Here is a 16,924-nt window from a genome sequence, read left to right on the forward strand (position 1 = left end):
AAACAAGACCCAGAGATTGCTTTCCTTTTCCTTTTGAATGTGTCACAAGATGCCCATGAATAATGAGATGTCCTTCTCTGGCTGGTGTGAACAGCAGCTGTGGTCTGTAGGCAGCCACTCCTATACTAACTACTGCTCTAATTGCACCTGACAAATTAAAAAAAGTAGACCCAAAAGAGTTAAACTTTGCATGTATTGCAAATGCTTCCTAAGACAAACAAACTAGAAAGGTTATCACTACTTTCTAGTAGAAAAATGTTCAATTCCCAACACAGTGGATTCATAATGTTTACCGCTAATCAGAAAGCTGCCAAGCATGCAAAGAAGCAGGAAATGGGAATCAACAAAAAGGAAAATGACCAACAACAACAAAAAAGCAGACCCGTCATTGACACATGTAATAGGATTGCAGCACAGGGGCTTTAAATAGTTATTACAACTATATTCTGTGCATTCAAGGACCTAGATGAAAGCCTGGGCATTTTAAACAGAGATTTAGAAGACAGAAATGAGTGACGCTATGTTTCTGGAGATGAACACACCGTGTCTGAGGTGAAAATGCCAAGTGGGACTTTTGATGTTTAGATCATAATTCTCACACTATCCTTACAATATTTTACAGTAGTCTCTTCTAGACGCTGTTTGATCCCAGCACCCTAATACATTTCTGTTTACAATTAGAACTTTTAGACTATACTAAATGTATACTATATATATCTCACATTGTCCCTACTGACCCTCCTGACTTGTCCTGGCTCACAGAGTAGCTTCTGATGCCTTCCAAAGGGCTAGCATTCCTTCATACGTGATTGACACTTCTCAACAATGTAGCCACCAACAGTTTTCAACATGGCACCTTCTGACTCAGCTTCAAGAATGTCCACACCCCAAGACTACCATTTTTCACCTAGGTTGACTGTTTTGCTATGAAAACCCTGTCTGGATAGAGAATAAACAGCTGCTCTTTATATAAAATATAATTCACCTAGAAGTCAGCACTTTTGCAGATTCCCACCATCCCTTGTCCTTCTTCTCGTGGTCCCTACCTAAGACCTCTTAATAGATCCAAAGTCTCACTATCCTCTCTCCTCTGCCTAGTCATGAGCTCTAGCCTTTTGTTCATATTTATTTATTTATTTATTTATTTATTTATTTATGGGTTAAGGATTTGAATGCATACACTTTATTTGGAGTGAACCAAGGGTTATATAGTTTTGGGGGTAAGAATATTGGCTGATAGCTAAGATACTAAGATGCCTCGTTAGCATGGAGAGTACATGTTGGGTACGTGACCGACTGTCTGTGACCACCCGGTTAGGGGTCACTGGGTTACGTGTTCTGAGGCAGGCACGGAAACAGGGGAGGAGTTAGGCCTACTCTTGCCAGCCTCGGGATGAGATTCTAATTCCAATTTTTGACATTTACAGGGTTTCGACATGTTCAACCTCACCTGGTCCATGCCAATTCCTCTCTTGGCACGGTCCACATGCCCTACATATGTGGAACAGAAATGGCAGCAGAGTGAGGCACAGGCTGGCATCTAGAGTCATCAGGCTGGTTCTAGACATATGCAGATAGGGCAGCCTGGCTGTCCTCTGTCCCACCACATCCCCGTGTGCCTTTGGCAGCCTCCGGTGTCTGGGCCATGGATTTTTGTCGAATGCAGAAATGGATGAGGGCTGTCGCCTAGCAACCATAGGTATTTTTTGCTTCAAGTATTCAACATCATGTAGAAACATTGGATAGGTGTCTGTATCATCCTGCCAGGGTTTCGAGACTGTTTTCTCGGTTGTGAAATTAGGTGTTTGGCATAGTCAATTGGCAGCTGTGATACCTGATCTGGTCTGCAAAAGAGCTCTGCTCAGTTCCATGGTGTTGGTTGGTTTTCTTTTTTTTCTTCATTTGCTCCAGTGAAAATATTTCCAAATAAGACATTTCACATAAAAATTGAAATTTCCTGCTTATCTTTACCACCCCCCCCCCCATTGCCACGGTTGGCTGAAAAATAAATCCTCTGTCTTCCTCCAAGACAAAGGTAAGCCTTCACTTCCCATCTGCTCAACCCCCACTGCATCCTCATGCTTGCTTCTCCCAGCCCTGAAATATGTGAGTACCGGTACCCTGGAGCTCACAATTCAAGGGGTCTTTCCAGATACAAAATAGCTTGAATCTCTGATTTAGGTTGTTTCTAGGGAAATGAAAAACTTAAGAATCGTTCAAATACATTAAAGGCTTACAATACAAGTTTTACTTGGATAACATGACAATCAGATCATCTCGGAGAATTATCATGCCCTTTGTCTCTGTAAACAAATACAATATTATGAAATACACATACTCATACATACATACATACATACATACATACATACATACATAAATTCTCTGAATAAGAAAGCACTAAGTTTGACTCACAAACCTCTCAATTTTGCAGAAAACTTTATGGCTTTTAAAGCCATATCAAAAGAAAGCTTCGTTCCTTCCAAGCCTTGATCAACAGTGCCCCAGCTGCACATGTAAACAGAACACCTTTGGTTAGGGTACAACTTGAAGCCAGTCTATTTACCTAGAGTGGGATGAAAGTTGGATGTTGCCCTGTGGGTACAGCTGAGGCTGTTAGAATAGGCTGACTCCTAACACAAAGTTTTTGTAAACTGGAACCTCTTCATATCCTGAAGTCATTAGTAATTGTGCCATTCTTACCAAAGGCTAATAAACTTCACAAGCCTGCTTGCTCTCTGGTGAGCCCTTCCACTATTTTATATAGTAATAAAATAATGAAATCATGTCAAAGAACAACAATTGCAAATGATAAGCCAGATAACCCAAGAAAGAATCACATGAATATATGAAGAACTGTAAGCAAATAAAGTTTTGGACTCAGAATGCTGTTATTTTTAAGGACTTTAGAAATATTTTTCTTATGACATATTCTGATTATACTTTCTCCTCCTCCAGCTCCTCCCAGCTCCTCCTCACCTCCCTACCGACCAAACTATCTCTAAACAGCCAAATCTCTCTCTCTGTCTCTGTCTCTGTCTCTCTCTCTCTCTTGCTCTCTCTCTCAAAAAAGAAAAAAAACCCAACAAAACAACAAACAAAAGTAAGAAACACAAAGACCCATAAAACATTAAATCCAAAAAGAAAATATGCAGAGATCAATACAAACAAAAGTCCAAACAAAGTGACATGAGACAAAAAGTCTACAGCATCATCATTGAGCTTGTTTTGTGTTGGTCAACTACTCCTGGGCATGGGGGCCCACACTGAAATGTGGTTAATATACCTAGTGAGACTCCATAGGCAAGAATGTATTTATCCTTCAGAAGTAGGTACAAACTACAGATAGCTGCTTGGTTAGTGGTGTGAGGTCAAGTCTGCTTTCCCAACTCAGCACTGGGACTGGTTCAGGCTTGAACCTGTGCAGACCTTAAAGAGCATTTTGTCATTTGATTAGTCCAGGGATAATTTACCAACCAAAAGTGTATATGCTGTTTAGTGAGATGGTTTTGTTCCCTCAGTGTAACCTTGCAATCACCTGCACTTCACATGTTCTTTGTTATTTAATTCTTGTAACTGAGCCTTTAACTTGGCTTTATTGGGTTAGTAACATTGTGTAATCATATTATATTAGATCAAAAAAGCTCCTAGCATTGTTTTAATTTCTTGGCTTATACATAAGAATGTAGTGAAATGAACTTGAAATGTAAAACTTCATTGACTAGTATAGGTGTAAGGACATAGGAATGTATTTGGAAAATGATAGGATGGTGTGTCATTACAACGAGTATATATACATACACAATGAGTATATATACATACACATAAAATGATAGTAACAATAGATAGTATTTGATGGGAGCTGGAGAGATGGCTCAGTGGTCAATGTTGCCCTTGCAGAAGACCTGGGTTTGGTTCCCAGCACCTGTATGGTAGCTCACAATTGTCCAGCTCCAAGGATTCTGATGCCTTTTTCTGTCAATTGCAGGCAACAGAATGGTGCATACTTAGAGGTGTAACACTCAGAAGCATAAAATAAAATAAATAATTCTTTAAAAAATGGATACCATTTGTTGAGTAGGTAATATTACAACCAGTTCCCCCTTCGTTTGATTTAACCTTCATGTTAAGAGTATACAGGTGATTTTCATTTCATTTAAAGCATAGGCTATAGAAGCCCAGAGAGGATGAGTAAACTGCCTAATTCATGGTTTCTCAGAGATGTAGGGGAAAGTTTAACCCCACCCAAAACTTTCCAGTTGGTTTGTTTCTAGTCAACAGACTCTAACCACCAACCAAATCAATATTTCTACATGTTGGACATAAAGCTTACTCTATAGATTGGTTTTCCATTCCAGCCTTGTACTAACCTTGGTTTTGTTGTTGTTGTTGTTGGTGGTGGTGTTTGTTTGTTTGTTATGGTTTTTTGAGACAGGGTTTCTCTGTGTAGCCCTGGCTATCCTAGAACTCACTCTGTAGACCAGACTGGCCTCGAACTCAGAAATCTGCCTGCCTCTGCCTTCCAAGTGCTGGGATTAAAGGCGTGCACCACCACTGCCTGGCTGTTTTTTAAATTTTGATATGGTCTATTTACCCATATTTGCATTTCTGTTTTACCCCTAACTCTTGTGCTCACTAAGTGTAATAAGTGTGCTCACTTATTCTGCCATTTGTTTTATTCCACTAACCCTACAGCCAACACACACTTCCACCTCTTGAATTATGTTGCCCTTTCTCTCACCATAATTTTTTATTCCTAACTCTTTATCTCCCACATTCTGGAGTTGCATATCTTGACCTCAAATGTTGCCTATTCTTCAGCTTACAGAAGTGATATCTGTGATAGGCACTTCTTGATATTTCCATGTAGAGAGAGCAGAGTTCTTAATAGGGTAGGAGTAAAACCTCCTCTGATATAACTGTTCTTTCAAACTTCCTGGTGCTTTTCTTCTTAAACTAGCCTATAAGAAGCTTGAAGGAAATGTTTAAGGGCAATGAACTATTAAAATGAGGCCATAGAATGTTGTTTACAGAAGTCTTTTGATAACTGGTATTCAGAGAGTTCTCCCCCCCCCCCCCCCCCCCGCTCAGAATTATCCCTTAGCTGTGAGAACTCTATGTCCTGATGGATTAGAAAAGCATCGTACAGGATGCAAATAACAGGAAATCAAGCCAAGTGTCCAGACGCTTGCTGTGCAGTCCCCATAGAACATCATTTGTCAGTATAATAGTCCCCAAGCTGCGTACATCCTCTCTCCTGGGCTTCTCTAGTCGCTTTATTCTTTTGAGTGCTTCCATGTGTTTCTATTTAATGTGCTGTCCCACAGAGAGGAACTCAGAATGGATGCAAAGATGAATTTTGTATGCAAATATTTGCCAACTCAGCTTAGACCCCAAAGGCTGCACAGTGTACCCAGTGGGCCTCAAGTCCACCCAGGGTCTATGGAAGTGGTGCCACCAGAGGGCAGACTTTGATTTCCAGAGCAGGTGGCTTGTGGCCTCTAGTGGAGATGTGGTGGCCACTTGGACAGGCCTCAGTTATCACTGACTCCTTGACAGCCTCTTCCAGTGTGCTTGTGCAGAATCCTTGAGGCCTAGAAAATACTTGGAAAGATAGTGGCCTAGAATGAGCTCATGATTAGATGTTTAGGTGAGTGCCAGTTCAGAGCCAACTTGCACCCAATACCAGCTTAGTCTTTTGAAAGGTAACTCAACAGAATTGTGTCTTTTTGTAAAATCTATAAGTATATAAAGGCAGAATATAATTAACTTTCTGCTTTAAAGGTAAAAGTTTTAAATTATCGAATTTAAAGAAAAGTAATGAAAAAAGAAGGAAATGAAACCAAAAGACAGGACAGGAAGGGAGGGGAGGGAGAAAAGAGGCTGACCAGCACTCACCAGTTGCAGCATGGTTGTCTTCAAGCCCAGGTAGTTGTGTACTGAGACCCATTCCTTGCATTGTAAATTAATTAGCACTCTCGGTGGTCTCAATGCACTAGACCCCAGTAGCCTTCCTCCCACTGTTTTAAAAGTGAAATATGCCATATAGTGTATCCTTAAAGGGCACAGTGGCCCTGATTAACAAACACTAGACTGTGGCATAGACACAGGACTTTATCAAAAACTGTAAACAGCACTACAGAGCTGGACATACTGGTTAGAGAGTCAATAGCATATGGATGGTCTCAAAGCCATTCCCTTATCATGACTCGCGTAGAGATCCAAGCAGGTAACACAGTACTTGGCATGTAGTTAATAGTCATCAATCATTAATCGATAAATGTCAGTCTCATTAGCCATAATTTAAGTCTTTTCTATGAATCAGATACTGTTCCAGAAGTGCAGACTGAAGAAAATCACTGTGTATTAAATAAGCTTAATTGGACACTATGTGAGTGTAGCTTTGTGCTGTTATGTAGCTGACAAGATTAACTTGCCATTTCCCTCATTAACATTGTAATCATCTCACAGAGGCTAAGTCTTCCTTCATTTAAGTTCAAAGGGCTGGAAGGTCAAAGGATGCTTCCTTAGCATGCAGAGAGTACTCAGTGTTCCCGAAGCAAACTTAAATGGTTGGCAGGCTCTCCATGCAGATCAAGTTCTGTGTCCACACTGCTCGAAGAGGAGGCTCGACTGTGACAAGCCACTTTCGCTCTCTTAATTTGATTTCTAAGTTTCACCCAGTGTATAGGAGATAAGCATCAAAATTAATTGGGGAGGATAAAAATAAACAAATGATCCCAAATAGCTGGGACACTCAGCTGGAACGGATTCCTGCATAGAAACGAAATCATACAGGCTAGCCAAAAATATTTTATTTGTAAAGATTAGAAAGTGGGACTAGTAAAGTGGTTCATTGGGGAATGACATGTGCCATCAGGCCTGGTGACCTGAACTGTGTTCTTGGGGTCCACATGGTGGGAGGAGAGAACAGAGTCCCTGTAGGTTGTTCTCTGGCTTCCACATGTATTCTAGGGCAGGCACATCCCTGAAAAAAAGTAAATTAAAAAATTTAAAATTTTTTTAGCTATTTCTATTAAGTCAGCGTATTGGTTTCTTCCAATCCAAGAAGAATCTAAAATTGTACTGTTCTGTTTCTTCTGTTGGGCTCCCCCATAAGCACAGTTGTTTTAGGTTTGGAAGCTGGACTTCAGAGAGCATGCTGGGGTATATGGAAGAGCAAGAGGATCCTCTTACCCCTTCATGGAGGCAGGGTGAGCCCATAAGCTTATGGAGTTTGGGCAGCGTGGATGCTGAGAAAGACTGAGATGAACAGCTTTGTTGGTGGGTAATTTAAGCAGAAATAGCTAGTTGGAAGCAGGCCCGAGAAAGGGAGAAACCACAGTGGGAGAGTAAACGGAGAAGGTGACAGTTGTGGTGTGGCACCGAGTGCCCTGGTGCACTGTGGGTCACCTGCCACCTCCCTGGCATAGCACTTCTAGACAGACAGGCTCTTTCTCCTTCACAAATCAAGTGAGAGAAGTTTTATTCACATTTAGAAAAGGAAGGAACCATCAGAAGGCAAAATGGTGTGTTGATACGTGTCTTGCTCTTGGAAAGAGTTCCCTTTTGACTCCTGTTCAGACTGTACACGAGTCCTGGGAATGTATTTTAATTTCAAGTTGACGTGTGACATCTGGTTACTCATTAATTGCTGTCACAGGAAGCCAAAGTCACCGCCAGCAGCAGCTCATTTTAGTTTGTGAGTGGCAGAGGGCTTTGCCTTTGATCCCAGCTCCCGCACCTCTTGTCACAGGCTATTCATTAGGAAGTGCAAGGACCTCAGTGTTGAGAGGCAGTGGGGCGGCAAGTGATAGGCAGGTAGGATGAGCTGCAAGTTGCATTGTTTTAACTGCAGTCAATGGTGTAGGATTTGCATCTTAAAATTATGCACAATTCAAGGGGAATTATCAAGGCTGGCAATGTTGCCCGGGCCACACATATGTTTAACAGTCTCTGAGTTTCTTGCTCCCAGGTCTACCCCTTGTTCTTGATTTAATTTATTTTGTTTCTGATACTGTGTTCAGCACCCCGATCTCTCTGTTGCAATCTGCTTGTAGTGAAAGAGATTAGTTATTTACACCCTAGCATAAATTTAAGAACACTGAGAAAAAACATGAGATAGGCATGCCTGTTTGTCTTCACAGCACGGCATAACAACGTTCTTTCTTAAGAACTATATGATCAAATTCTTGGCATAATCTCATGCTTTAAGTTAGTTTACAGTTTTGCACTTGACTACGTTCATAGCTGTCCTCACACAGCCCACGGGGTGGACATGCCTGCTAGGGCCTCGTAGCCCCTCATTTCCTGTTGCCAGTGGCACTGAATGTCAGAGTCGTGCACGTTTGCCACTTTAGCATCATCATTACAAACAGTGTTGTCTCGTCAGTTTCCAAATTGGAAAAAACAAAAAAAAGAGTCACATAGTTGAAAATCTGAACCCCTGATCCTATGGGAAGTAAGTCACATCTGTAATGCACTAAGGAGGGAGGCTGAGACAGTCTGTGGAGCATACCTAGGCTAAAGACCAAGAGCCTCTCTCACCTAAATCTCTGTGGTCTTAAGGTGGACCTACTTGTTCTAGTAGGTAGCTAGTTCCAGTGACGTCACCGAAGAGACTAACCCAGTCTACACAAATGAGAGACATTTCAGACACCTGTGAGCCGAAGGAGGGAGCGTTTTAGAAGATAGCTAGCACCATGCTAGGTGGTTCACCCAGTCCTGAATATGGGACAGACAGGCAGAACTTCATAAGCAACTCCTCATCTGGCTGCTGCAGTTTCTCAAGCTTCCATTTTTGATGCCTGCTAAAGGGCAAATGAAACACCGTTGACAGCGTGGCTGCTCACTGGCCTTGATTCTGTTTTTTGGTAATGATTATCATCATGAAGTTCCATTTGCCAGCTAAGATGCCTAAAACTGGATCTGTGCTTTTTGGTTCTTCTCGTGGGCTCTTCCCATTTCCTTGCATAATGCTGACCTCAGGGTGCTGTCCTGAGGAATCTGGGAATGGAGAAGGATGTGTGCATATTCATGCTTGCTTTCAAGTCATGAAATGGTCCTTTCCCCCCACCCATTTGGAATTCTCAAATGACTCTTCATATTTAAAATGATAAAAGTATTTTCTGCTAACACCAGTGTGGCAACGGGAGATTTTTAGTGTGTGGTTTAGTCTTGATCGCATATCTTTCATCCCAATTTTTCTTCACTTTTCGAAATAAAGACATAATAACATAAACAGTCAAGTTTGGGCTAAAGGGCAAAGAGGAAGAGCTTCAGAGACATTTATCAAAACTGAATTGTGGGGTTAGGGAGATGGCGCAGTGGTCAAAGTGCTGTCCAAGCATAAGGACCTGAGTTTGGAGACCCAGATCCTATGTAATACTACTGAGCGTGGGGGCACATGCCTGAAACTTCAACTTGGGAGGGAGGAGACTGGCAGAATTGGGGGTGGGTGACATCCAGTCAACAGAGTTAAAATGGTGAGTTCTGGGTTCACTCAGAGACCCCGTCTCATAAAATAACATCCCAGGGTCACCCTCCCACCCACGTACCTGACAAGCTCACCAGCAGACAGCACACACACAAGTGTGTTGTTGAAGCAGAGGTTATTAAGTAGGGGTTCCTAATAGTAGGCTCTTACCTTGAATAACTTCTGAGAAACAGAGGTATGGAGGTGACATGTAACTGTCATCATCTGAGGTTGAAACAAGTATCTGAGTGTCCTCTCACAACCCTCTTTTGGGCTTGGTGTTCTTTTACGTAGAGCTAATTACAAATGACAGCACATTTGGCTGCTATCACTACATCAGTTGCTGATAACTGATATGCAGGACTGAAAACGCTGCTTGTCTTGGGATCATTTGCATGAGGTCAGACCACAGCACAAGATACGAATGGGGAAGGGATTACAAGGTGTTGTTACCACTTAAACATGCCAGTCCATCTTAAATACTTAATTTATAGGCACCAATATTTGAAGAAAAACATGTATTTTATTGAGGGGAAATATTCACCCAGAAATTGCAAGTGAAGGGTAAGCAAAATTACCTTCAAGGAAGAAGTTAGATGGTTTCTTTTTAAAAACTGCCTTGTACTCATTTCTTACCCTTCTATTGTTAGCGTCTACGGACGCTGCATTTCCTTGATTTCCTCAAGCACTCTGAATGCTTGCAAAAAAAATCCCTGCTGAGTTGCGCCACAAGTTATGGGTCCTCCTCTAGCTGTGCTATTTGTTCCATGTGTGCATGCTCTTTCTTGGAACTTACCTTCCTTTGGGCTCTGTAATCTTTTCTGTTCAGCCCTCTGAAGGGGAACCTCCTTTGGAGGTTTCAGTATCTGGATCTGGAATGTCTGCTTGGGCATGGGACAGTTATCTAATGTGAGAGCGTTTTCAAAGCCAGTTCAAGGGTTCAACTTTCAACTGGTACTTTCTTCATACTGGATCAGGGCCACCCACTCTGACTTTGGCTGGTCTCAATCATTGTACAAATGCTTCCGTACAATATTATTCTAAATAGTCATGTCAATGTTGAGCCTCTTACAAATGCATCAGTATTGTTACCAAGGATGCTCCCTTGACTGCTCTGAACCACCTTTCACATTTTTAATGTCAGTCAGTGTGAACCACTGGCGCTGAAGGAGAGGCTGACCTCTGCTTGAGAAAAAGCTGGATTTGAAAAGTCTGCTTGCAGATCGACCCTTTAGAATGCAAATTCGTTCCCCAATTTATTTCGAAGTGAATGCTGTTGATGGTTTTAGGCGAGTCAGTACAATTTTAGACACTCCAAACACAGGATTATTGGAACCAACTGATTTGTGTGATGTCAAAGTAGGGTCAAGAGAGCAAAGAGGGAGGAGAGGACCACTTCCTCTTTGCCCTGGCAGCTAGGGCTCCCCTGAGACTTTCATGCATTAAATAAATCCCTTCCTGCTGTTTTTTATTGTCTTTTTTTTTCCTTTAAGACACTCTCATGCATATCAGGTTGACCTCCAGCGATGTAGCAGAGGTAGGCCTTGAACTCTTTATCGTCCTGCCTCTGCCTCCTGAGAGCTAGGATTATACTGCAACTCTGGGCAAACACAAGAGCAAAGAGATAAACTGATTAATCCTTGTTAAGACACGCATGATTGCTAGCCAAAACAATTTTTTATGCAGTAATTAACTTTCATAAAGAATTATCCAGAAATCAGACTGCTACCCAGGCATAAGTTCAAAAACCATAATAAGATTAATGGAAAAGTCAATAAAACATAAGGAAGTCCTTCTGAGGAAAAAAAAAAAAGCAACAGACCTCCCCCAAAGCGGAGCCCTAGCTTGTACATATTAATCCTTCTTTTAACTGTCTACTGTCCCCTCAGGCCATTTTCTTGTCCACGAGTCTGGTTTGACCCTGGGTGTTTTGTATGAGAGAGACACAGGGTGAATTGATTCTATGAGCCTGACAGAAATCCTTGTCAGTGCCTAGACTCAGCCTCCCATCTCAAGCTATCCGTGTGGTAGCTAGCTAGGAAGGCATTGCCAGACTTAGAGTCATGGAGGAGGGTGGATGCCTCCTTTACAACCCTTCAGTCCTATCTTACACGACTCTGTAACACACCCGTGTTAAGGAAGGGCAACAGTACTGCAACAGAGTCTCCTTAGAATCTGAAATGCCCTTGAGGAAGCACAGCTGTCCGTCCAGAAGATGTAAAAATGGCCTATGAACAGGAAGAAGGTAGCAGGTTCAGGGAAGCCCTTTTTGGTGAAAGCTGTTCTCTCAGAGTAAGCATAACTACTGGGCAGATTTAGTTTTTTAAAGGTTTTTTGAATTCTTTATAATGCACAATTTAGTTCAGTCTCAAGAATAGCTGGGGGGGGGGTGGTGTACCTCTGACCCTGGGTGGGGACTCGTGACTTTTTAAACCGTCCAAAAGATCCTGCAAGGACATCATCATTCCTCCCTTAAGAGTTAATAATAATAATAATAATAATAAAAGGGGGGCCTATCTAATTATCTGGACAGGAAGACATCCCTCAAAAATCTGTCTGTTTCAGGACTTCACTCCCTGGGGACTCTGGCCAGCTGCTGGCTGTTCTAGCTGGGTCCTTCCTGTGGGCCCTCCCAATGCCCCCTTGTAGCCCATTCCCATTCCTTTGTGCCAGCCAGCAATACCTGGTGGCACTCTCTACCTGGGAATTCACTGGCCATGCCAGCCTGTGAATCAGGAAGGTGATCTAAACGCTTGTGTCCTCCAGGGCAATTTCCTAGGTCTCATTCCCAATTCTGAGGCAGACCACTTGCTGGGATCTCTCTCTCTCTCTCTCTCTCTCTCTCTCTCTCTCTCTCTCCCTCCCTCCCTTTCTCCCTCCCTCCCTCCACCTCCCATCCCGGGACCCTCTTACCATCTCCTTTTATCCTATTCTGACTCCTCTGTGTCAACCATCAATAGCTAGAAACCCTGTCTACCTGAAAGCTCAGTGGCCATACTGGTCTAGAAATCAGTACAGTGATTTCCCACTCTCCTTGTCCTCCACCACAAATTCTCCAGTCTCTTCCCACTCTGCCATTGTCCCCCGAGATGCCACCAAACCTTGCAGTGGACCCAACTTTCCTCATTCCTAGAGACACTCTCAGCTCCCTCTTCTAGTTCATCCTCATTCCTTTGTGTCCTCCTGGGATAGCTAGAAACATGATCTACTTGGTACTTCTAGTGCCCACACCTGGCAAGGACCGAGAAGCATTCTTACCAGGCAACCCATAGCTACTGCGCTTCCCTAAGATCCAGAGAGGCCAACAAAAACCATGGAACCAAATCATCCCTACTCTAGATGGCCTGGACACCAGCCCCCACCCCACCCCCAAAAAAACCCCAGAATTACCCAAAACAACATGTCCCCAGCAGAAGCCAGCAACCGTGCCACAGCTGACCCTGAGAAATGCAATATAGCTCAAGCAAGAAAGGGACTTAAAAATAGCCATTATGAATGTTCAAGGACCTTAAAGAGGATGTGAATAAATCCATTACTGAAATCTATACACAAACAGTGTAATGAAGGGAAGAAAACAGTTCAAGACATGAAAGTAGAAATAGAGTTGCTAAATAAAAACCCAAAGTGAGGTAAAACTAGAAATGAAAAATCGAGGAAGTCATGAAAAACCCTCCCAGGTAAGCTTCAGCAACAGTGTGCACAAAGACATGGAAAAGAGAATCTCAGGCACTGAAGACATGGTAGAGGAAATGTATGGCTTGGTCAAGGAAAATGAGAACTCTGAAAAAAATCCAAGCACAAATGACACAATGAACAGAGTAAATCTAAGAATAATAGGAATGGAGAAAGGAGAAGAAACCCAGGTCAAAACCACAAGACAAACAAACAAACAATAGAAGAAAATTTCCCTAACCTAAAACAGGTGGTGTCAGTGAAGGTACAGGAAGCATTGTTCCTGTCTGAGAGAACTGCAAGGACAAAAAATGGAGAAGAGACTGAAGGAAAGGTGGTTCAACGACCAGCTTCACTTGAGATACATCTCATGGGGCAGGATGGGGTGGGGTGGGGTGGCACCAAGGCCTGACACTATTACTGATGCTATGATGTGCGTACAGACTAGCATGACTGTCCTCTGATAGGCTCTACCCTTATCAACAGCTAATTGAGACAGATGCAGATACTTATACCCAACCATTGTACTGAAGTCAGGGACCCCTATGATTGAATTAGGGGAAGGATTGGAGAAGTTGAAGGGAAGGGTGACCCCATAGAAAGACCAGCAGTCTCAGCTAACCTGGACCCCAGGGAGCTCCCAGAGACTAAGTCACCAACCAGGGAGCATACACAGTTGGGGTGGTCCAAGGCCCCCATCCCAACTGCCGGCAGATATGTAGCAAAGGACAACCTGGTCTGACCTCAGTGGGAGAAGATTTGCCTAATCCTGGAGAGACTTGAGGCTCCAGAGAAGGGGGAAGCCTGGTGGAGGTAGCATTCTTTTGGAAGCAAGGAAGAGGAGGAATGGGATTAAGAATCATGGGAGGAGAAACCCAGGGCTGGGGGGGGGGGCAATGGCTGGATAATGTAAATAAATAAACAAACAAATATAGCATATAAAAGTAGCAAATAGACTGGACCAGAAAAGAAAAATCTAGTAATCTAGTCCTTTCCGGAATCTCAAAGAGACACATCTGAAGACACACTAAGATGAATAGAGAGATTATCCTCATAATGAGACACAGAGCTCAGAAACCCCTCCATTGTGGGTACAGACTCTCTGTGTTAAACCTGCCCTAAACTCTGAGGTCTTGCACTGAACATGAAGTCTTTTCATTTTCCTCTTTCTGGCTCCCTGTTTCAGACACTAGTGACAGTCCTGTGGTGCTTGTTCTGCCATTTCTCCCATGGATGCCCTTTAGCCCAGGAAGCTCTCTCAGGCCTCCATGCTGATTCCACCTGCTTGTTTGACTCTAACTCAAAAACCATGGCTTTCTATCCTCATCTTTCTGTTTTTTGTCTTCCAGAGGCTTCCAAGGTCCCTAGCTTGTACGAGGATAGTTGTTTTTTCTCCCACACTCTAATAAAATTGCCCTCTGGGTTCCTTCTGGGTCTGTTTTTAAATTTGAGAGTAAGACCCTGCAGAGGGGACTCTGTGTTCCCTGATAGCACTGTCTCTCATTGAAGAGACGTTTATCATCTGCCCCCCACCCCCACCCCGGACTATCGAAGGGCTTACAGTAGTAAACAAGATGATTCAGAACAGGCCTCTTCTCCAGCAGCTGGCAGACCAGTGGGGAAAACAAATATGTCAAGATGATTAAAGTGTCAAGAGCTATAGCCAACGTTCCAGAGCTATGTAGAGAGGTTGGGAAAGCTTCGCAGAGAATGGAGCATGCAGAGTGGACAGTGTTTGTGTGTGGATTCTAATGGCTCTGCAAGCGACAGAAGAGAAGGGTTCAGGGTGTATAGGCTTCGTGAGAGGGATAAGGAAATGAAGTAGGAATGTTGGGGCATCTTTTTTAGGACAAAGGAGTCTTTCTTGGAGCCCAGTGGCCTGGGAAATTGATGGCCACCAAAAGCTGCCCTGAGCCAGTGGCTTCTGGATTCATGTTCTGAGAATTGAAAGAACCGAAGTTCCCATATGACAGGGGAAGAGTTTATTATAGAGTCACAGGTGGGGGTGTGTTGGAAAAGAATAGCCCTATATTCCTAGTGTTGGACAAAGGGACACAGGCGCAAAGAGAAAGTAACTTGTCAAGGCAATCCACTTTTGTAAAAGGTTTTTTAACAATCCAAACCAAGGGAGCGAGCACACAGAGGTGGGGGAGAGGTCACATAGTGTTTATCCTATTGCAGGGTGGTGACTGTTTGTCACCCTCTTGGTGGGAGCTTGACCTAATAAACTGACACAATTGGATAATTCAGAATTGGAGCAAAAGGGAAGGGTGTGATAGAGTCAAGTCTCAGGAATGCCTGGCATCCAGGACTTGGGCAAACAGACAAAGATGTAAGAATTTCTCAAGCTGAGAGAGGTTAATGGAGAATACTAGCCCTCAGTGGGCTAGCTATCTTTAGTGGAAAAGTAAAACAACAAAACCCATTTTTCTCACAATAGTCACTGGATATAGGGGGTCACGGTTTGTGCAGAACCAGCCAAGTTCTGCCATTTATCCTCAATAAGTCAACAAAAGGAGCCAAACTAAAGGTAAAACTGAAAAGGGGGATTCATTCAATGTAGCCTCAGGGACAAAGAGATCCAGTGACCCTTCTGGAGTCCATCTTCAGGGTCCTAACCTGAAGAATAGAATTTCATCGAAAACAAGAGATATGTATATGCCAGGGTGTGGTCCCATGCCCACCACTGTTGATGTCTCAGCCTTAAGTCTCTCCTGTGAGGTAAGTCTTTCTCCAGGACACTCGCTTCCACTCACAGCAGGAAATTCCTGGGGGGGGGGCGAATTGTAATTTTTTTCTACTTCATTTTTTTTCAGTAGTCAGGTAGCCAAAGAGAGAAGCATACAGAATATGTATGTTCATTCCCACCAGATAGGCCAATTACAAGAGTTGAAAAAGAAGACAGCCATGCTATTTAGGTGAACATGAAGGTCAGCCCAAGTGACAGACAAGAAGTTTCATAGTAAGTGTGGGAGGAAGAGTGCAGAAGCCCAGGGCACTAGATAGAGACTCCTTGAGTTCTGGATAGCACTCAAAAGAAAGGCAGAAAAGCAAGAAGAGGCAAAGGTATGCCTACTGGAGTCAGGACTCAATAGATATGATAGACAGACCCAACAGAACCCCAGACTCTCCCGGACTGCTCCAGAAGGCAGGAATCCTGGGAAGAAAACTTCTCATTCCGGAGATGAGCATTCTTTCCTCCTGTCTCTTTACCCTTCTAGAGGATCTGCATTCCTAAGGGTGATACTGGTTTCTTGGTTTAACCAGGTAACTGACCCTCCCACTGCATTAGTGTTTTTGTTTTGGGATTCCTTGGAATGTCAGGACTCCACAAAGGTCAGAGAAACAGCTTTCCTAATTGGCCCTCACTGAGCCCTAATCAGGGCCACTGTAACAGTGGGGCTGGAAACTAACCACTCAGATAGGAACTGTAACTTCTTCACCTGCAGAAAGAAGGCTAAAATAAGGTCACTTAAAAGCCTTCCTTTTTATAATAGTCAGAAGCTGGAAAGAATCCAGATGCCCCTCAACAGAGGAATGGATACAGAAAATGTGGTACATTTACACAATGGAGTACTACTTAGATATTTAAAAGAATGAATTTATGAAATTCCTAGGCAAATGGATGGACCTGTAGGGCATCATCCTGAGTGAGGTAACCCAATCATAAAAGAACTTGCATGATATGTACTCACTGATAAGTGGATATTAGCCCAGAAACTTAGAATACCCAAGATATAAGATACAATTTGCAAAACAAATGAAACTCAAGAAGAA

At 43.0% G+C, this 16,924-nt stretch overlaps 1 protein-coding gene across 3 annotated transcripts in view; it reads left to right on the plus strand.

The window, feature by feature from the left end:
• The window catches only part of LOC110307911 (type-1A angiotensin II receptor), a 45,790-nt gene that overhangs the window by 23,545 nt on the left and 5,321 nt on the right, over nucleotides 1-16,924 (plus strand). The window contains exon 1 of one of the 3 annotated variants that reach the window (XM_029468347.1): nucleotides 7,123-7,214. The exons of the other annotated variants lie outside the window; for them this stretch is intronic. The gene's annotated coding sequence lies outside the window, so the exon portion shown is untranslated. Of the gene's footprint in view, nucleotides 1-7,122; nucleotides 7,215-16,924 lie in introns of those variants that run through there. 3 annotated transcript variants of the gene reach the window in all.

This window comes from Mus caroli, chromosome 13, assembly GCF_900094665.2.
Source record: "Mus caroli chromosome 13, CAROLI_EIJ_v1.1, whole genome shotgun sequence".
Classification (NCBI taxonomy): Eukaryota; Metazoa; Chordata; class Mammalia; order Rodentia; family Muridae; genus Mus; species Mus caroli.